The sequence below is a fragment of the Ascaphus truei genome, chromosome 4 (assembly GCF_040206685.1).
Source record: "Ascaphus truei isolate aAscTru1 chromosome 4, aAscTru1.hap1, whole genome shotgun sequence".
NCBI lineage: Eukaryota > Metazoa > Chordata > Amphibia > Anura > Ascaphidae > Ascaphus > Ascaphus truei.
This window is the reverse complement of record NC_134486.1, coordinates 133,154,409-133,177,398: the sequence shown is the minus strand read 5'-3', so window position 1 is coordinate 133,177,398 and position 22,990 is coordinate 133,154,409. Positions and strand designations below refer to the sequence as shown.

The 22,990-nt window shown below is 42.6% G+C and overlaps 1 protein-coding gene across 5 annotated transcripts in view; it reads right to left on the bottom strand.

Annotated features, from left to right (window-relative positions):
• LTBP1 (latent transforming growth factor beta binding protein 1) overlaps positions 1-22,990 on the bottom strand; it is a 415,460-nt gene that overhangs the window by 218,578 nt on the left and 173,892 nt on the right. The gene's annotated exons all lie outside the window — the stretch shown is intronic.

The following is a 22,990-nucleotide window of genomic DNA, read 5'->3' as shown; positions in this document are numbered from 1 at the left end:
TCTTGTGTGACGCAGCTGCCCTGGCACGGTTCTTTTTTTCACAGCCTCCTGGCAAAACCGTTCCCTATGGATTTGTGCATTATACTGTATGGCCACTGTTCTCTATACCTAGGCAGGAGGTGCTTATCTTTCCATTTAGTTATACACCTTTTCAGCCTGCATTGGAAAGATGCACCTTCAAAGCCATTTTTTACAGAAGCAGCAGATATGAAAGGTGTATATTCTGTGCTAATGCGCATCCCTAACTTTTATGCAAAACCCCCAGCCATTTTTCTGCTGATGGTTCGATAACGTATACTACGAAACCTACCCACACGCAATTGTGGCGGGTCAAATGAAAGAATGTGCCCAATAGATACGTTAAAAAAGTTCTTGGCTGTTGCATCATTCGTTCAGTGGCTTTTGAAGTAAGTGGACCCACTACTGCAATATATTTAGGTAATATAACCTATAGATGCCCACCATGAATGTTTCATGTGTTACACTTGTATAATTCTAAACTTCTGCAAATATATATATATATATATATATATTTATTTTTTTGAGGGTTTGAAAATTTAGCACTCTGGGTCTGCAAATGTGTAGTTTCAGGCTACAAAGTGGTTAAGAAAAATCCCTGGTTCACATATCCTTGTCAAGTCCATGTTGACTCTGAAGGGCTCTTGCCTAAGTTCCAGCTCATAATAACAGCTTGTTTCACTGCAGTGGTTACTTTACTAGGAGCATTGATTTAAACATTAACAGGGTATTTTTATACTGTATACCCCGAAGCGGGCGTTAAAGCCCTATTATGCCAAAAATCTGATTTTTTTTTTGGCTGAATACTGCCAAATGGCGGTTTTGGCGTATAGAGAATAAGGCCCCTACGGGTCAGTCAGAAATTGCACTTGTGTAAGACAGGCACTAAGGGCCATACCTACTAAGAAGTGCTAAGCAGTAAAACACCTTACAGAGCCATAAGACACCTTGTGGTTCAATGAATAGCATGTAAAGTATCTTACGACACTGCAAGGTATCTAATGACATAGCTCTACTGATCCCTGCCTTCAGCCCTAAATGTTTCTGGGTCTGTTACCAAATGAGGAAAAAGTCTAACTGGTCACAAGTCTGTAATCAAACTCATGAATGATTTATGCTGCACTATGAAGGATCAAGGAGCAGGTATCTGATTTGTGTCCATGGGAAAGCTAAATAAGCTGCCATTTCCTTTAGTACTTGATGGACTTTATATTCATCGTTGCAGATGTATTTAGCACTACAGTACATATGTTAAATGAATCATAAAATAGTTAACAATTTTGTTTGCTCACGTATGCTGTGCTAAATTTATGACTATGACATGACCTGTATGACTGAGTATGACCTGGTATATGGTACTGTGAGCCTACACAAATAGGCCATTAACCCCCCAACCCTAGAGGGGCCTTCAATGCATTGCAAGTAATGAAGCAGGGCACTGCACGATCATGCAGAGGGTTAAAGAACACAACCAATAGCTGTGACCTTCAAAGGAACAAAAGAGTGTAGGATGCACTGAGGAAGCGATGAGATGTTAGGAAAAAGAAGAAGTGACTCCTCTTTTTAGCCATTTACTCATTTCCTCCCCTGAGTGCCAGATAGCTGGAGAATCCAAATATAAATATGTAGGTGTTGACCACAGGAGTGGATACGCTGTAAAGAAACAGGCTGCACTGAACAAAAATTAGGAAGCACCAAGTTAATCTTTTACCAAACACTCCCAATTATTTTCAGTGTTCTACCTACTTACTACCTGTAACAATGTTGTTAAACAAAGCTTTGAAGGTAGTGATACCGTTAGGTAAAGTTATCAGACATCTGATTTTTCCCAGACATATCCTCTTTCTAAGTGTCTATCAGAGCGTGAGGCCGGTTTAGGACAAGCTACCTGTTTGTCCAGGATTCGGCTGGTCAGTCTCATAGACCTCAGTCCATTACAGTTTAGAATAAGGGGAAACTTCAGTAGTGGGCAAGAGGTGTAAACTTACTCCCCTCCTAATTTGTTCTTTGACACCCGGACCCTTTTCGTCCCCGTGCTCCATACCAGATCTCTCCTTTAACAGTAGAGTGTCTCTCAGCCCCATTCGCCCCCTGCACTTCTACCAATATCTCTGCCACCGGATTGATGGTCCACTAACTACTTACTGATGGCCCCACAGGCCCCTGTCTCCCTGCAGCAGGTCTCCTGTAGCAACTCTGTTCTATGTCTTCTAGATGTGAGTCTCTGGTCACTCCATTTGATCCCTGCCTTCAACCCACGGTCCTGCTTCCCCACCATGGGTCTCACACCACAGCTAAATTTGCACCTGAAACCTCTTCTTGGGGACCGCTTGTGTCAGAAACTGCCAGGTACTCTAGGGTTTCTATCTCTGTGTTTATAATTGTGGTGTGTGTCTAAATGTGTGTGGGTGTATGATTGTCTCTGTGTATCTCTAAGTGTGAATGTGCATGTGTGTGACCAACATAAAACTCTTAATACAGGAAATTGAACAGTGCTAGCAATACATTTATAATCAATAGTGCTGGTGCAAACTGCATCAGGTTCACTAGTTCCTCAACTAACATTTCAATATATTAAAATACAGTATTGCTCCACTACTTCAAGTGGATGAAAATATAAATTTTACATTATACAGTTTCCCTATTAGCCTTAAACAACAAAAAAACTTATTTTAAAGAGGCTCCTTCTCAAGGGGGGGGGGGGGAGGGTGTGTGAAGGAGGGGGAGGGGCAAGAGAGCCTAATTTTACTAGAATCCCAAGTGCTATATATTTCCACTCAAACCCACCTTCAAACAGCACATGGATAGGCACCTGTGCACACCTCCGATATCTTTGATATATATGCTAATTGGAGTGATTTAAATATACTTTGCATATCCTATTGGCATATATCCCAGGTGTACTCCTTTTTGAGCACTGATGTTTCTCCACAAGTTATTTCAAGGTTGGTTGGAGGTGATATGTATAGCACTGGGATACAATCCCACTCTCTGTCCCTCCTAAAACAGATCCATCTAACCTTAAACATGCTGAATCGGCTAGTAACACCTTACTCAGCAATTCTCACTCCCATGGTCCAATCAGAATAAACTATGAACACAGACACTATGGGGGTGATGTATTAAAATGGTATAATACAAAAACCAACAAGAAACACAGGGTGATTTTCAACAAATATGTTAATTAGCAGGGTCTATAAGAGCCTCAAATGTCTGCATTTCAATCATATTTAAAGCATGGTAAGTAGTTTTTTTTTATTTTATTTTTCCACAGATTTTCATTTGGAAAACTTTGCATCAAACTGTGTTAGGAATGTAACTTCTAACATAGGGCCAATTCTCACTGATCCCACATCCAGCTTTTTTACATTCCAGGAGTGACTTTTACTAGTACAGTAAGACTTTCTGTAGAATGGCTTTCTTTGGCTCACTCAAGCAGCTATATTGAAGTGGCCAGATATGATTTCAAACAAAGGCATGTCAGCAATTAAAGCAAGGTTCAGAAAAGCTTTATATGGAGCAGATCACCCAAAGAAAAAACATTGAATGCAATTTGAGCAGCACCAGTTGACTTTCTTTACAATTTAGCTAAGAAAAAGCTAGGAGTTTAGTATAAGCATCTTGCTGTTTTAAGGGTATTTCGTATCAACAAGCACAAAAGTTACCACAGATTTAATGGGATGTTTAGGCCTGTGTGGGGCTCCGTTGCCTTGTATTCCAAAATGATTAGTGTTGGACTGATCATATATTTATAAAGGACTTTTGGACTGTGTTTAGATGAGTGTTGCTATGCTGCTACATAACACTAATAAGGTCTGAGCAGATCACTGCCAAGATCATTCTTTATATAGCACAAGTTATTCATGATGAGGTTTACATCCTCGAGCATCTCCATTCAATACCCTTGCTTCTTTCTACACCAGTAAAGCAGACTACTTTAACGTACTATAAGTGATTTAGGGCCTCATGCAGAGAGCATCGTTATTTCAAAATTCGCCATTTTTTGTACAATTTCGCACAGAAACCGGCAGAAAATGGCGAGTTACGAAAAACGCGCCATTTTGTTTTTTCTATTGCTAAAACTCGCCTCGCGGCTGGCGAGAACCTCCATCTCGCCATTTTTAAAACTCTCCGAATGCAGAGAGGTACGAAAGGCATGTAGCGGCTGTTCGCGCCAGGGAAATGGCGCGATTTTCTCAGTTTTGCCGCGCCAGGAAAAGTTGGCAATAAAATGGCGCTCGCCGCCTATAGCAAAGGGGGAAAAAAAGCCGCGATTTTTTTTTTCACATTTCTGAAGCGCGCATCTTTCCCATTCAAACTCGCCACACGCATCCATGTTAAACATAGCAGAATTCGCACTTTTCTGCATATGGAGAATAAAACTCTCCAAAAAAGCTACTTTTTATGAAATTCGCCAATTTGAAATTTCTATGCTCTCTGCATGAGGCCCTTAGTATGTATTTCTATCAATGCCAATACTGTGGCATCACAACCCAAAATATCTTCTGTATCTTTCCAGATCCACTAGTACAGTATAAACCTTTGATAATAAATTCAAAGCACATAATCCTTTGGTCTCACTGGATTCTACTATAGCACAGTGTTTTTAAACCAGGGTTCCTAGTAACCCTTGGGTTCCACGGGCATCCTTAAAGGGTTCCCTGCAATTTTCAGGTAATTTGAAAATTGTACCAAATCCAGAAGAATTTACAATGCATCTGATCTCAGACGCGCTATTAGAGAGGGTCGGGGTCCTTACAATGTCTCTGATCTCAGGTGCGCTATTAGAGATGGTTGGGTTCCTTACAATGCATCTGATCTCAAACACTCTATTAGAGAGGGTTGTGGTCCTTACAATGCATCTGATCTCAGAAGCGCTATTATAGAGTGTTGGCATTCCTTATAATGCATCTGATCTCATACATGCTATTAGAGAGGGTTGGGGTTCCTTGCAATGCATCTAATCTCAGATGCACAATTAGAGAGCGTTGTGGTCCTAACAATGCATCTGATCTCAGAAGATCTATTAGAGTGTGTTGGGGTTCCTTATAATGCATCTGATCTCAGACGCGCTATTAGCAAGATTTGGAGTTGCTTACAATGCATCTGATCTTAGGCGCCCTATTAGAGAGGGTTGGAGTTGCTTACAATGCATCTGATCTCAGACACACTATTAGAGAGGGTTGGGGTTCCTCAGAATTTGATATAGGGTTCCTTAACCAAAAAAAGTTTGAAAACCACTGCTCTAGTATGTACGCATAGTAACTCTGCTTTTTAAAATGCATATAACTATAATGATACAGCAAGATAGAGAAGAAATTATTGTACTTGGTGTGCAAAGATGATAAATCCATCCAATTAAGGTTGGGCAATAACAAACAAAATTCCACAATTACGATATTAAATCATTTATCGCAATAACGATCTTTATCGCAATAATTACCCAAATAGAAAACAAAAAATGTAAGTAAGAAAAATGTCTTTATTAACCCCTTCCTCTCCCCAACGTCTCTTTAAGAGTGGGGGACGAATGGGTTAAGAGAGACATGGGGGGAGGAAGGGGATGAGAGACATTGGGGGGAGGAAGAGGTTAAGAGACATTGGGGGAGGAAGGGGATAAGAGAGACATTGGGGGGAGGAATAGGTTAAGATATATTGGGGAAGAAAGGATAAGAGAGACATGGGGGGAGGAAAAGGTTAAGAGACATTGGGGAGCAAGGGGATAAGAGAGACATTGGGGGGAGATAGGGGTTGAGACACATTGGGGGAGATTAAGGGTTTAAGAGAGACATTGAAGGGAGGGGTTAAGAGAGACATTGAGGAGGGAGAACGGGGCCAAGAGACACATTGTAGGGGGGATGGGGTTAACAGAGACATTGGGGGGAAGAAGGTGTTAAAGTTTTTTCCCCATTTTGTTTATTTTTTTTACATTGGTTTGAAGCAGGGGTGTCTGGACCTGAACCCCCATTCATTTGAGCTCTAGGGACCCATCTGCTTCCTGAGATACTTACCTCTGTAGTGAGCATTAGTTGCTGCTCTTCCTCGCTAGCTGAGTTCATGTAATAGCGGATTTTCAAAACTCCCACATCGTGCGAGCCAATAGGAAGCCATGAGGTAATCTGGTGCGCTTTCCTATTGGCCGGCATGATGCAGGAGCTTTAAACTTTGCCGAGATACCGGCATCCCCTTTGAAGGTAAGTACCCAAGTTAGCAGGGGGTTCCCAAAGCTGAAATGAATGTGGTTCAGCTCCGGAGACCCCCTGCTTCAATCCGATTAAAAAAAAAAAGGCCACTTGGATTGGGTCCTTGAGAGACATTGAGGAGAGGAAGAGGTTAAGAGGGAGGGAGATTACCAGCCGGAGGATTCCTTTGTAAGCATCTACATGCAACTTTGTCACAGCTCCCACCTCCCTCCCCTTTCCCTGCCAGCTCCACCCCCTCTCCACTCTGCATAAGCGGCTGGAACAGAGGGGTGAGGGGGAGTGTGGCTGGAAGGTCCAGGACATGCTGCAGCTTCACAGACTCCAGCAGCCGGCAGACAGTAATCGCCCACCGTTATATGACCCAACCCTACATGTAATCATCCATAACTTGTTCATGCGAATCATATAACTTACGTTTTCATTATTGTAAAAATGAATCATTGTATAAAATGCTCATGACAGCACAGTTTGTGAAATCGTAATCTGCTTTAGCAGACTGTATTAAAACCCTGTTTAGATTATCTCAGGCAATTGAAATAAAGCATACTGCATGGTGACGTTCAAAGAAGTCTAATGGAAAAATGATGAATTTGAGTATTTCCTGAGAAAGGAAAGTGAAGACAGTAAGCCATGTGTATAATTTATAATCGGATACAGATTTAGATTACACAAGTATTTCCCACTGTGTGTGTGTATGATATATATATATATATATATATATATATATATATATATATATTTATTATATATATATATACACACACACACACACACTTATCTCAGTGCCTCAAAGTGACGTGAAGGTAGCCACGGGTGTTCAGGAAGATATATTTTGGCACTTGTACTGGTAGGTTTAAGATAATGCTATATTTTATAGCACGTTGTGGGATGAGCGAGTAAACCTAATAGGACACAGATTCATACTACAGAATGAAACACGTGTAAAAACTACATTTGAAACACCATCAATTGGTGGATTTTGTCATCAAATTGTCCTATAATTCCCAAATTTCAGTTAAAAACAGTAATGTTTGGCCAATTTAATTCTCACACTATTGTGTGGTATTATACGAGCTGGAAAGTAAGCCTAATTTCTACTGACAGTCGAGGCACCAGGAAAAAAGTTGCCCAGAAAGGCGACTATTGTCTGTCACAGCGATCAAGCACTTTCTTGAAGTCAAACAAAAATTTAAATACTGAATATCACCAACTCTCCCATTATTGCAACTTGAACAGAAATCCGGTAATACAGGGTTGGCCAATTCCAGTCCTCAAGGGCCTAAGTCAACGACTGAGCCACTGATTGAGCCACCTGTGCTGAAGCAGGGATATCCTTAAAGCCTGAACTGTTGATTTCCCTGGAGGACTGGAGTTGTCCACCCCTGGTTTAATATATCACAAACTGCAAAACACCTCCATGTAACAGTAACAATCTCCTTCGCAACAAAGTGTATGAATGTTGAAAAACAAAAAACAAGACACAAAACTAGGGATGTACCGAGTACCCGGAATTAGCCGGTACCCGGCGTTACCCGGCACATTTCAAACTACCCAGACATTACCTGGACCCGGCAACCGAGAAGTGGGCCCGGCACCGGGTAATCTCAGAGTAGCTGAAAATCTAATTACTTACTTTTCAGCCAGCGTTGGACAGCAGGATTCTATAGCGGAGGAGAGGAGGTGCAGCAGAGGAGGAGTGGGGGAGCGGAGAAGCTGAGGTGCAGCGGAGGAGGAGCGGAGATGCGGGAGTGGAGGAGGAGCAGAGGTGCGGCAGGCAGGAGCGGCGGAGGAGCGGCGGGCGGGCGGGAGCGGAGGAGTAGCAGCAACCGGGAACGGAGGAGGAGCGGCGGGCGGGAGTGGATGAGGTGAGGAGGTGCGGCGGAGGTGCGGGTGGGCGCGGAGGAGCGGTGGGCAGGAGCGGCGGAGGTGCGGGCTGGCGGGAGTGGAGGAGGAGCGGCAAGCAGGAGCAGATGAGGTGAGGAGGTGCCATGGTGCGGGTGAGCAGGAGCGGAGGTGCCGAGGTGGTGGGGCAGACGGGCGGGCAGGTGCCGAGGTGGTGGGGCTGGTGGGCGGTGGCAGGTGCCGAGGTGATGGGGCGGGCAGGAGCGGAGGTGTCGCGGCGGTGGGACGGGCAGGAGCGGAGGTGCCGAGGTGGTGGGGCGGGCAGGAGCGGAGGTGGGGCAGGCAGGCCGGAGCGGATGTGTGGAGGTGGAGCAGGCGGGCAGGTGCTGAGGTGGGGCGGGCAGGCAGGAGCGGAGGTGGAGCGGGCGGGCAAGAGCGGAGGAGCGGCGGGCGGGCGGGAGAAGAGGTGTGGCGGTGGTACGGGCGGGCAGGGATCAGAGGTGGAGCGGGAGGGCAGGTGCGGAGGTGCCGAGGTTGTGGAGTGGGCGGGCAAGAGTGGAGGAGCTGAGGTGATGGGGCAGGCAGGAGCAGAGGTGCAGAATTGTCTGAATATTTAGTACAAGTTGCAAAATAACACATTTAATGTTTTGTATTAAGAATCTGATCGATGAGATGTATCGTCCAATTTTTTTTTTATCACTTCAAAAAACTAAATATTAATTCCAAGATGGGGCTGCACCGATTTTGGTTGAAACTTCTGGCAGATCTAAGTTAGGATTGCAGAAAGGTACCCTCAACATTTCATTAGAATCGGTCCAGGCACTTGGCCTGTTGAGAGAGAAAAACAGACAAAAAGACGAGACCCAAAGTGTCCACAAAATCTAGTTGATGTCTTCACTTTGCTCGCACATCCAATGAAAACTTGAAAAATATGCCCGGCTAAAGTAGGAAATGTACTTGCCAACATGCAAATGAGGCAGGTATGGCAAGTAAGTAAAAGACTACCTATAAACAATTACTATAAACGTGTAATAACAGTAACCAATAGATATCCACACCCACCAAAGCTTTGACTGGGAAATATAGTGTCTAAGTTGTTGCTATCTTATATATAAATATAGATCTAAGTTGATCTATAGTTTTCATAGGGCTGGCAGTTCACTCATATTTTCTCTCACCCCCCTCATTTTATTTTTTTTGCTAATTACTGGTTTTAACTATTGCAATTTTTTTAAATTATGATTGATTAAAAGGTCATTCTTTATAAGGAATATTCTATATTTTTAGATGTATAGTTTCAACTATGCCTAATTGAGAGCTTTGACTGTACATTTTGTAAGGGTCTGTATTTCTCTCTCTTTTTGCATTTAAACAAAAGCTGTCATTCAAACCTAAATCTGGCTAACTACAACTGCAGAACTCCCTCCAGTGAACCTGCACTGCAAGAACTGCAAGACAAACTTGAAAAGATTAAGTGGGATATTGTTCGCCTTAGTGAAGTTAGAAAAAAATATGAAGGCCTCTTTGAGCTCAAAAGCAAATACCTATTCTATCACGGAGGTACAGATAATGGAAGTATCAGTGGGGTAGGCTTAAACTTTAACAAGAGATGGAGACATAACATAATGAAGTATGAAAGCTCATCAGAAAGAGCAGCCAGGCCATCATTCAGTTGACAAAGAGATACAGGATTCAAATAATCCAAGTGTAAGCTCCAACATCAAGTCATGCAGATGAAGCGGAAGACTTCTACCATGCAATCAACCAACTTAACAACAAAGGAAATTGTCACCTCAAGATCATTATGGGAGATTTCAATGCAAAGGTTGGTGTCCATCAGAAAAACAAAAGCTTCAGTTTGTAAGTATGGTTATGGTAACAGGAATGAACATGAGGACATATTGTAGAATTTGCAAAATGTGAAATCTTCAGCATCATGAATTCATTCTTCAAGAAGAATCCAAATGGAAAATGGACATGTAATGAACCCAAAGGAGTCAAGAATGAAATGGACTATATCCTAACTAACAAGATGTACGTTATTGAAAACTGCACAGTGCTTAACCATGTTGACACAAGGAGTGATGGTGAGGAAGACTATTGACAAAACCTTAAAGAAGACCAAGCAGCGACTTATGGTTGGAAGAAGCAAATCTTTGCACTCGAGCAAGATGATGGATGAACAATAAAAGAACGAGCACTCATCATAAAGAGAGTTGAGGATTTCTACATGAAATAACACTGCTTATTTACTTAATAAAGAAAAGGGGATTTAAAAAAAGCAGCGATATACAGAGAAAAAATGCATCAGGGCTAGAGTGCAGGATGCATTAAAAATGGGGAACAATGAGGCGCATGCGCGGAGGCAAAGAGCATGGTTGTCTAGACTGAGAGCTCTGTGCCCCGCTGCTGAACAATTTAATAAAAAAACCTTTTAAAGCAGGCGAAAAAGCCCAGAAAGTGAACCACAAGCGTAGCAATATAGGAGGATGTCAAAGAAACCGACAAAGACCCCAAAGAAAAAGGGGTTACCGGAATACTTTGGAAGCTCTAGGAGAAGCAAACCGGGCCCTGCAATGGCACAGCTTTCAAATCAAGGGTCCGACACAGAACATGACGGAGAAGAAGAGGAAAGTGACAACCCTGAATTGGCCTGTTAATATTTCAGGACTTGTCCCCAACTACGCTGTTACGACGCAGGAACCTAATCCCTATCACAAAGATCTTGCGAGACAAGGCCGTCCGGTACCGCTGGACCTTCCCATTCGGTCTGTTAGTGGTCCGGAATGGGAGGCCAGTCTCTATGAGGGACTTGGAGGAGGGGGATGCCTTCTTGCAGAAGCTGGGCTTGAAGGAAAATCACACCGCTGCAGCCGACGCAGAGGAAGCCCGGACCCCACCTGGTCCACAGTGGGACGCTCCCCCAGGCCTGGCATTAATAAAGATAAAGACTGAGGGGGAGGATGTGAGGTAGAGGTATCTTCAGTTATAACGTCTCCCAGTTATCCAAGTTGTTACACCCCCCAACAGACAATTAAAGTTGCTATTACACCACACTACACGCTGAGGAACCCCCACAGTAGCGAGAGGAGAGGGGGATCGGCTCAACCATATGGACGCTGAAAGAAAGAAGGGTACATACCTGGGGCCCCAAATCGTAAGATGGCGGCTGCCACGAGGCTGATGGAGGCGCCTGCTGAAATGCAAACTCCGGATATCCATGGAGCAGAGGAGGAGAGAGTGCGCTTCCCTTCAATCCGGCGTGAAATGGGAACCAAGATGGCGGAGTCCGGACATCCGGTGACATCAGGGGGCGGAGCGGGAGCGGCCATATTGGAGGTGGCGGAAATGACATCGAGAGACCGCAGCCACCGGAAGCAGGGAGCATGGTGGATGCGGGAGCAGCGACGGATGTAAGCACAGGACTGAAACCGGGTAGCAGAGAGCGCGGCAGAGGCGGCGGCCCAGCACACCCCGGCCCCAAGGCTCAAGGTGAGCGGTACCGCGCCCTGCCCCTCCGGCACCCAAAGGCGATGAACTCGGTCCCCAGTTGGCTGGGCCAAGGATCCGAGGTCATTATATGTGTGTTAATTTTGTGGCTATGTGTTTGTCTTTCCCCATGTTTCCTCTTGTACTCCCCCAGACCCAATCCTACCCAGGCTAAGGACGCCCGAAAGGAGCGACGTCGGCTGGAGCCACCTCACTGCAAGGAATTACAGAGAGACACAGTCAAGGTACACCGAGGCAGTAGCTCAATAACACTTTACAAATGAGTAAGGAAATAACAGTCATCTCACATAACGTGAAAGGCTTCAACAATCCCATCAAAAGGAAAATAGCATTCAAAGATTATATTCGCAAAAAGGCAAATATCGTCTTCCTACAATAGACTCATTTTTCCCAAAATAATCACCCCAAATACTTAGATAAACATTACAGGACGTATTATATGGCCTCGGCGCCAGGTTAAAAAAAGAGGGATGGCAATCCTAATACATAATCGGCTATCACTACAAGTAGCCAAGACCTATGCAGACACAGATGAGAGATACATCATAATAACAGGGACAATAAATGGTCAGCTGCTAGCATTAGCTACAGTGTACGCTCCCTGTGAATACGCCCCAGAGTTCTTTATACAATTTTTCAAGCTGCTACACAGCAAAGCACAAGGCAGTATTCTGTTAGCGGGGGAGTTCAATAGAACACTAGACCCAGACTTGGACAGATGCACGGAGACTAACCAACCACAGAAACAGGACATACTAACAGGGTATGAGGGAGTGCCAATTAGTGGACATCTGGAGGGAGCATCATCCTATGGCGAGGGAATATACCTTCTTTTTGCACCCCCATAACAGATACAGCAGGATAGATTACTTCCTGATATCGAACAGGGTGGTCCCAGTGGTCTCCCGCACAGGGATTCATGACATATCTTGGTCAGACCACGCACCGATAGAGCTGCGGTGCACACTGAGTTTGCGGGACAGACCCGGAGCGAACTGGAAACTAAACGAGCTCCTACTGAAAAACCCGATAACCGAGCGGGAGATAGGGGATAAACTGAAAGAATACTTCGAAATCAATGAGGGGAGTGTTTCCTCACATTCGACACTATGGGAAGCCCATAAGGCGACTATGAGAGGGATTTTGATGAATCTGGCCGCCAAAAAAAAGAGAGAGAAGGAGACTAAGATAAAAGAGCTGAGGGAGAGACTGGCACAACTCTCAGAGACCCACATAGCCAATAAACAAGACGATATCCTGAAGGAGATATCGGACACTAAAATTAAACTCAATCTGTTGCTATCCTCCCAGGCCGAAAGGGAGTTGGCCTGGTCAAGGCGTAAGTTCTACAAAAAAGCCAACAAGCCAGATACCTTACTTGCCAATAAGCTACGAAATAGGCTTCCAAATTACTGTATCTCATCAATTTGAACCCAGGGGGGGGTCCTTTCCTCCAATCCTAGAATGATCGTTGAGGAATTTAAACGATATTATGAAACTCTCTATGATGGAGATGAGGTCAGCCACACACAACAAACAGGAGAGAGACTAAAAGTTTTTTTTTAAAAGAGGCACGATTACCCAAATTGAGCAGAGGAGAGAGAGAAGCGCTACAGGGGGACTTTACCTCGGAGGAACTAGCTGAGGTAATAAAGGCACTTAAGCCAGCCAAGGCTCCAGGTCCAGATGGCTTCTCAAATCTATATTATAAAAAATACCTGAAAACCTTAGCCCCCCAACTACTGAAATTATTCAATGAAATTCTCGCAGGGGCCTCCTTCCCAACTCAGATGCTCCAAGCTTCCATCTCACTGATCCATAAGACGGGTAAGGACCCGGCAGACTGTAAGAGCTACCGGCTCATCGCCCTGATTAATTCTGATGTCAAAATCTTCTCTAAACTTTTAGCCAACAGGGTGGGTATTGTCCTTCCCAGACTAATACACCCGGATCAGGTGGGGTTTATCGGAGGCAGGCAAGCGGCAGACAATACCAGACAGATAATCGATTTGATTGATTTGGCTAAGAAACGTAATATCCCGTCAATGGTATTGAGTCTGGATGCGGAGAAGGCCTTCAATAGAATAGATTGGAGCAGGCATTGAGAGCATTTGGCTTTGAAGGACGGATTCTCAAAGCCATCCTGGCATTATACAATGGCCCTACAGCTAGGGTTCGACACCAGGGATTCCCCTCGGAACAATTTAAGATCTGTAGCGGGACAATGCAGGGGTGTCCCCTGTCCCCGTTGTTATTCGCCCTGTGTATCGAACCTCTAGCAGCGCATATTCGCTTAAGCCCCGATATCTCAGGGATAGAGGTAAAGGACCAAGCTCATAAAGTGGCACTGTATGCGGATGATGTGATCCTGACACTGTCTAAACCCCTCACCTCCCTGCCCAATGTCTTTGAGATTTTGGGAAAATTCAATCAAATTTCCGGGTTCAAAATCAATCAGACCAAATCAGAAGCCCTCAACATAAATCTTCCACGACCGGTAGAAAAATTGATAGAAATAAATTTCAATTTCAAATGGCTAACCTCCTCTATCAAATACCTCAGGGTATATATTACCAGAGATTATAATTCACTTTATAAAGCAAATTACCCAAAATTGTTTAGGACTCTAAGGGAGTATCTCAGAATATGGGCCGGATATGGTATTTCATGGTTCGGGAAAATTCATAGTATTAAAATGAACCTCCTCCCCAGGGTGCTCTATCTATTCCAGACCCTACCGGTACCTTTAGTTCACGCTGATGTCCTCTCCTTACAGTCTCGAATATTGAATTTTATTTGGAACAACAGAAGCCCGCGAATTGCGAAGAGCATATTAAAAAGGCCAGTTACGAAAGGGGGATTAGTGGTACTTTGCTTGTTGGCATATTACAAGGCAGCCCAATTGAGCCAAATTGTCCAGTGGCACGCAGACCCGTCCTTGCGGAGATGGGTGGCACTGGAGAGAGACTGCTGTGCACCAGTTGACCTGCACAATTTAATCTGGCTTCCCAAACGTTGTGGAAACACAATAAAGATGCTGCTTCAGGCCATGGCGAACTCTCTGGCAGTATGGGGGAATTCCAAATTTAGACATAAGCTTACCACCAAACAATCCCTGATGACCCCATTACTCAAGAATCCAGATTTCGCTCCGGGGATGCTTAGTAAAAACTTTTTCATCTGGTCTCAGTCGGGTTATAAACGACTCAAAGACCTGGAGGGGAGGAAATTTATTAAAACATTTGAGCAAATTAAATCGGAAAAAGGAGTGCCAAACTCGGAATTATTTAGATACCTCCAGATCAGAGCTTTTTACAATAAATTCCCAATTCGACCTCCAATAATGAATTTTGAGCAAATGTGTTCTAGAGGAAGGGACACAAGGGGACTGACCTCTAGGATGTACATGGAAGTGATCTGTCCTGGGAAGACTGACGAACCCCGACTCAACTACATGACGAGATGGGAGACGGACTTAGGGGAGACACTAGAAGACGAAGACTAGGATCATATCCTTCAGGCTGCAGCCAAAAGCTCAGTCTGTGCCACGTTAAAGGAGAACGCATATAAGGTCCTCATGCGTTGGTATCATACCCCACTTAAACTATCTAAATTTGTTAAAGGATATTCGCCGCTCTGCCCAAAGCAGTGCGGGGAATCAGCGGATTTAAAACATATGCTGTGGTTTTGCCCGAGGGTGGTCCCGATTTGGGAAAACATTAGGGAATGGTTACAGAGGATTCTCAACTTGGAGATCCCCCTGGATCCATGGCTGTTCCTCTTGGCAGGCAAATCCAGGGATTGCCAAAAGCGGCACACAAGCTGGTTGCACATTTCTCAACCGCCACCCGATGCGAGATCGCAGCAGTATGGAAACAAGATGAAATTCCAGTTATCCCCAGAATTCGGAAGAGAATTTGGCACGTGTGCCAGATGGAACAGTTGACTAGTTGGGTCAACGACTCTGGCTCAAATTTCCTAAAAGTCTGGGCGCCATGGATTGCCCAGACAGACGTCCCAGGGGTAGATGCCGGCACAATCCTGCATTAATAGCATTGAATGCGTTCTCCGATGACGGGGCAAGACTCATGCACTATCAATTAGGAGACAGGTAGGACAAGCCCCAAGATTAGATAACAGGGCAGCTAAGCCTCTAATCCTAGGAAGGATACAGCCGCAAGGATGAAATCAAGGATGCAACATCCATGCAACAAGTTTCAAGGCCGTCCCGCCCCGCCCCCCCCCCCCCCCCCACACACACACCCTCTTTTTTTCCTTCTTGTGTATACCTGCTGTTGTCTTGTCTGAGTCATGTGGGTTAGGTTTGTCAAGTCCAGTGATTAAATGTTGTGAGTCAAAGTTGAAAAATGTTGGTGCTCTGGGTAATGCGATACCAAACTATGGAATGTGGCACATTGTATGTTCTGTAAAACCCAATAAAAACTTAAGTTGAAAAAAAAAATGGGGAACAATAGTCCTCTAATGCATTTTCGAGCCCACAGTGGCGCTTTGTCAAAGAGTAATTTTTTCTTTTCTTTATTTAGTAAATAAGTAGTATTATTTAAATGAGAAATAAATTCCTTTTGATGGGAAGCAAAGGGTCTTCAGCGTGGAACTGCATTAATTTCAACTCCACAGACCCTGCTTTCTGAGATAGTTACCTTGGTACTGTAGGTGCTGCTGGTATCTCATGCTCTTTTAAAGGTTACACGGGCAATAGAAAGCCAAGATGGATGACAAAACGGCTTCCTATTGGCCTGCATTATGTTTCCCCTTTAAACAACCATATCGCTCATCCAGTCGGGTGTGCCACCGGCATGACCTCTGGAGGTAAGTATCTTAGGAATCCGGTGGTCACCGGAACTGAAATTCACACAATTCAGCTCTAGAGACCCCTGTTCCCAACTAGTAAAAAAAAATGGAACATAGGCGGAAACACACTTTTAAGCTTTATTTTGGGAAGATATATATGGTTTTATACATATATATATATATATATATATATATATATATATATATATATATATATATACATACACACACACAATGTATAATTTGTTTAGAAAAGACTATCTTCTGTTCTGCTTTTGTCACAGAAATACGGTATAAACCTTACTAAAAGTTGGTAAAAAGTGGCTCAGAATGTCTTTATGTCAGGTACAGTACTACTGCTTTCTAAAGCACTGGCTATATCTAGTAAATTAAATACAGTACCTATAGCTGTTTTTAGTTGAATAATGCATTCCTGTTATTCTACTTCACAAAACACATTGTTGTAATTGTCACATTTCAATAAACACCTTCTAGCCATGCCAAGTAATTTGCACCTTTCATTTTTAAAATAAAACTCTCTACAGATTCTTGGGGGAATTTATTTTATCCCTAGCAAATAACGGTTATACTGCTTAATGATTCAATACACAGAATAAAAGAAAATTCATTAACATGGGGTGCTGAATATCTAATGTGGATAACATTTGTGAGAGATTGCACCTTTAAATTGGATAAAAAGAACGAGCCCTGGTCATTACTTCCTGACTGGTCTCCAGATCTTGTGTTTTCCATTAACGAATAAACATGAAACTGGAATGTTTGCCCATATTCTTTATTCCCACCGACAAGATGTCCACAACTGGCAAAAAGATTGTCTTGAGTGGTTTGTTCCAGGCATGATAGGAATAATCTACTTTTTTTTTTGGCTAACAGCAACATCTTATATCTAAAAAAAAAATCACTTGTGGGACCTTGTCCGTATTGCGTGGTTGGAAAACCGAAGTTGAAATAACTGAACTTTTTGATTTAATGTTTAAATTAAAAGAGAAAAATACTGAAGCGTTTACTTTTTCTCTGAGTCATCTTTTCGATCAGTATTTGATGGCAGAGCAATTTTTCACAGGCCATGCCAGCAAAGTGTTTTGAGAAACAGTCCCATCTACTCATTCACTCAAATGACACTTTATCTACAATCTGCTCTGACTGTTTTGAAGACGTTGAATAATGTTCACATTTTATAATCAAAAATTACAACTAGATATTTGTATTTCCCAAAAGAACTATGGGTCGTATTTAAATTAGTATTTAATGGCAGAGAATTTTCTTGCAGATCAAGTGCTTTGAGTCCCAGTCCTGGTTAGGAGGAGCTCCCAGAGTTGACTCCCTAAGGACACATTCTTTACAATTTGTTCTAATAGCTCTAGCATTCAAGACGTGTTTAATAACTTTAAAACGGTATCACACAAAATTGTAACTCATAACAGCACAATGACAAATATCCTGGAAGATGCAATCTGTACTATTACTATTATCCTCCTAATAAAACAATACTTCACAAGTCCCAATAAAACAATACTGTCACAGGAGACCAGGTACTTTTTACACAATTTATATATTACCGGGATCATTCATTAGGCAAAAGGAGATAGTAACAAATTGCGTTAATTTTGGTAAACCCACGTACAACATGAAGAGATACAAAAGAAACAGTTACAAATACACTTACTGGGGATCTGGGGGGAAAAATCTAGGCGCCCGCTTGGATGAGCTTACTCTGACCAGGATATACACCCATCTCCTGTTCTCTTTTCAGCTTCAGTTCCCAGTCCAGACCGCTACGTTCAATTATGAGAACTTGGTCCTAGGGTCTGACATCGTCTCTGCGAGACAAGCTTTTCAGGCTTCAAAACGAAGCCGATTGCTCAGTTATTTCGAACAGTCAACTTTGAAAAGCCCACCTTAGGAATCGCTTGCTGTAATCAGATGCTGCCAGGATGTGAGCACTAGCCAGGGCAGACTTCAGAGCCTGGAATGCCCCCTCGCAAGTGGGAGACCAGACAACCAGAACTGAGAGTTTCTTCTGGGTCAAGTCAGTCAGGGGTTTGGCCAGGGCGCTGTACTGGGGACAAACTTTGTGTAGTAACCAGCGGTGCCTAACAAAGCCATAACTTGCTTCTTGGTTCGGGGCACTCGCTATTCGATGATTGCATCTGCCTTAGCCGGTTCCAGCTTGAGATGCCTTCCCCCTACTCTATGCCCGAGGTACAGTACCTCTGCCATCCCGACTAGACACTTAGATGGTTTGAGTGTCAGCCCTGCTTCCCTAATCCTATTCAGCACCGCTGCTACATGTATTAAATGTGACTCACAGGTATTACTTAACACAGCAATGTCATCCAGGTATGCCCTTGGAAGGCTTTGCATGACTTCCAGTAACCTATGATCCAGTAACCTATATGTTCGATCCCCTGAAAAAACAGAAAGCTAGGTTTGCTACCATGATGTCTTCTGATATGTCATGATATATCGCGGTGTCCTGTTTATTATGTATTGAGCCTACATGTTCTAAAATCTTTCTCACAACTGTCTTCGAGTATTCCCCACATATTTGAGGCCACATTTACATGTCATCAGATAAATGACACCCTCTGTTTTACAATTGATAAATTGCTCCCAGTAAAATGGAAAGAAATGGAATAACACCAAATTCTACCAACTAATACAATTTATCAATTGTAAGACCGAGAGTGTCATTTATCTGAAGACATGTAATGTGGCCTCAAATATGTGAGGAAAACTCGAAGACAGTTGGGGAGAAAGATTTTAGAACATGTAGGCTCAATACATAATAAACAGGACACCGCCATATATCATGACATATCAGAAGACATCATGGTAGCAAACAGAGCTTTCTGTTTTTTCAGGGGATCGATCATATCTCACAAAATGCCAAAAAGGGCCATTGGGATAAAATGCTTCTGCAAAAAGACTCCAAAATGGCCTGAACAAAGGTTTTGTCTACACACCCTTTCTGTAACATCACTATACAGCCCAGGTTTTAATGTATCTTGTGTTTTCACTATATCATTGTCATTTTTTAATCTTCTGTTTTCTCTTGAGGATATTTCTCATTTTCTGAGAACTCGACCATACTGTTTCCTTGCAGGGAACCCCTTGTCAGGGGTAATACATAAATTACTGTGCATTATATTCTATATGACAATAGGACATATTACAAACTCAGAAAATTCATAAAACTAAAATATATACAAAAAAATAAATATAAATAATAACAAACTTCGTATGATTTTGAAATATTAGTATTTTTTATTTCAACACAAATTATAAAGTGGCACATTATAGTGTAAAATTTTTAGATATTCTGGTGTTGTACCGTATTTAGCATCCTACATGCTTTATTGATTTCTCTGAACTCTGCGTCTCTGGCTTTCTATAGCAAGCAGATACTAGAAAGCGGCCATCTGAGACGCAGTATGCCCACCCCAGAAGAAGCTGTTTCTAAAGCTAAACGTACATCGGATTAATGACGTCACAGTTTGACGTCGGTTACCCTAGTCAGCAGTCCTCACAGGGAACTCCATGGTACTCCTGGCTAACATCTGTGTAGTTAGATCGGAGCCTGTTAGAGCTCACTTGTACCGATTTGGGTGCTTTACTAGTTAGATTTCATCTACCTCCTTTCATCTACATCTCTGCCATTTCAGATACCTTTGTGTCAGCTGTCAGCTCCCGCTATCCTTACCCGAGGGTTTCCCTGTGCACAAACACTAGGACTCAGCAGGGTTCTGGGTGTGCACTCACAGGGCATCCACTTGGTCTGTCTCCTACATTTTTAGAAACATATTGAATCAGTTGTGGTCCTTGCTGATCAGTTTGTTGTAAAACCTAAGAGGGAAACAATTCACTGTCTCCTTACTAGAGATTGTATCTAAACCATGGCCCTTGAGATTAGTCCTCCCTCTGCCAAGAAAGTTTGGCAGTATATGTTTGATTAAGGGAACCCGGTCTGAAAGGGCACCTATGCAAGACCATTGTAAATCAGACAACCAGGGTTTAAAAATCTGTTCATCTGAGGGTCTCACTGTACAAACCATGCTAATAATATTTATTATATACTACACTTCAGGTGTTCAAATAGTGTGTCTTAATGAGCTCCAATTCAGCTAGTGTACTAAACTTACACACAATGATCAGCCTCTTAAATAAGTATTATCTAAGGGAAATAACTCACAGCCAATTGTAGCTATTTTAAGCAATTACAGTACCTGATCTATCTCCCTATTATGAATTACTCTGTGGTTTAAACACATTATATTGGTGTAAAAATTGATACTTTGATTATTGTGTCTTTCCAGTGCACGCATCCGCAACAGTAATTCTGATACTCTATCTGCTACATTACAATAGTGATTGAAATGCCTTGTACTGTAGCTCTTTGACCTAACTCACCATTGCTCAATTACAGTGACTATTTTGTTTATGATACAGCATTATCACTAACAAAGTGCCAGGTTTTGAGGTAGTTAATATTATTACCACAATAGTAATCATTTTGATACTATGTCCATCACATTTTGCTATATTACAATAGTGATTGATGGGTTCTATAGCTCAATGAGCCAAATTCACCAACGATCAATCAAAGTGCCCATCCTGATTATGATACGGCAGTATTACTAATTAAGCAGCATTTAGTGCGGTTGTTAACATCTTTATCAATTTTCCTCCGATCACCATCAAAGATATATGCCTTGTCCTGCTGAAGGATTTATACCAACATTTGGACGGACGAGCCTTAAGAGTTTGACCTTTTTAGTTTTAGTCATTTGTTGTGTTGTTTATTTCATGGTCATGTCCTAGACCCCCCTTATTTTATGGTAAGTCATTTCTGTAAAACGTTTTAATAAATGTTAATTATTATATACTATCAATTAACCTGCAGTTTAAGATTCTGTGGTGTGCACCATTTATAGGATGTCTTTTTGGTGTATGTCTAGAGCAGGGGTGCGCAAACTTGGGTCGTGAGATTTTCGGGGTGGGGGGGGGCTAGGTGCTTACAGAGGCCCCAAGCTCTTGCCCACAACATTTAAATTAAATGCATGGGGAGCACGCAAAGCCTCTGTAACTAACTCTTACCTGCTCTCAGCCGGTTTCTGTCGATGCGCAACACGGAGTAAAGTGCCGCAGCGGGGTCAAATGGCAAAGCAACATCACATGACATAGTGAAGTTCAATGACGCTGCCGATGCTGGAGAGAAAGTAAGAGGGTGGGAGCAAGAGACGGGAGCAGACAGCGGGGGGCGCATAGAAAAAAGTTTGCGCACACCCTGGTCTAGAGTACACTCTTGTTGTTACCAGTTACCTCCTTGCTTGCACCCACTGTCAAACTTTCTGGCATTATTACAGTAGATTGGGTGAGGTTCTCTCTATAACATTGTGTATAACTACTCTCCCAAGATTACAAATCTGCCAATGAGAAAAGGGCAGACATTTGAAAAATCCCACACAAATGCACATACAGTATACATTAAAAAGTTATCTTCAATAACTGAATGAACTATAAACTCAAATACAGGGCGCAAACTGTCAAGTCCGTTAAACGTTCTACATTAGTCTACACATAACTCCTCCAAAAAGGATTTAACTTTTTTCAGTCTCAATTATTTTTTTATTGCAGTCCCATTATATCAGCATTTGGCAGTCCCCCTCTGGAGCTAGATGTGAATCTGCCACAATATTAGATTTCTGGACATTTGTCCACCCTGCTTTGCCCTTAATATTATTTTGAGTAATGTTTTTAACTATCACTGATTTTGCTTTGTACTGTACAGTATGTGCAATATTTCATACCCGTGAGATCATTTTCTCCTAGAAAACATGCTATAATTTGCTGTTATATGTACCGGTCATGCCCTTGTCCTGTGCACGCGAGCAGAGCTGCAATGGTAACAAAACATAGTCCCCGAACACATTTCAGGATTAATATAATGACACAAGGGAAGGTTATATATCAAGAAGTGTACATTAATACCATCTGAAAATCAGATTGAAATATTCTATAATTTGGAGTCATAACTCATTTTTAGGATAGACAACATTTTTTAGGCAAACTAGGTAATGGAGTGCTATGTCTGTTACACACACAAAAAAAAGATTAAGAGGTAAATGACACAAGAACTGATAGTTTCTATCATGAATGTATGAGACCATTTTTCAAAAATTTCAGCAATTCCCTTTTTTTTAATGCAATAGGGAAAACATATGTGCAAAAATCCATTACATACTGTTTTTCAATATTGCACATTCTAAATGTTGCCTTTAAAGTCATTTTAAATGATTTTGCAGGTTAACACACTGGTCTATATTTATCACCAGGCTGCAACACTGGGGCAAACCATGTATATTCACAGTGAACAAAGAGCTGTGGACAATGGAACACAATGACCCACATTTACTAAGCAGACTTCTGTGATAAGCCACCATTTGGCACTTGTAGAGACATTACATTCCATGACTGGAGGAATCCTCAATTTTCCACTCACCCTGTGTCCATAACCCCCACACAACTCCCAGTGTTCCACTATTAGGCCTCGTCCATAGTGATCGCGATCTGTGTGGCGTGAA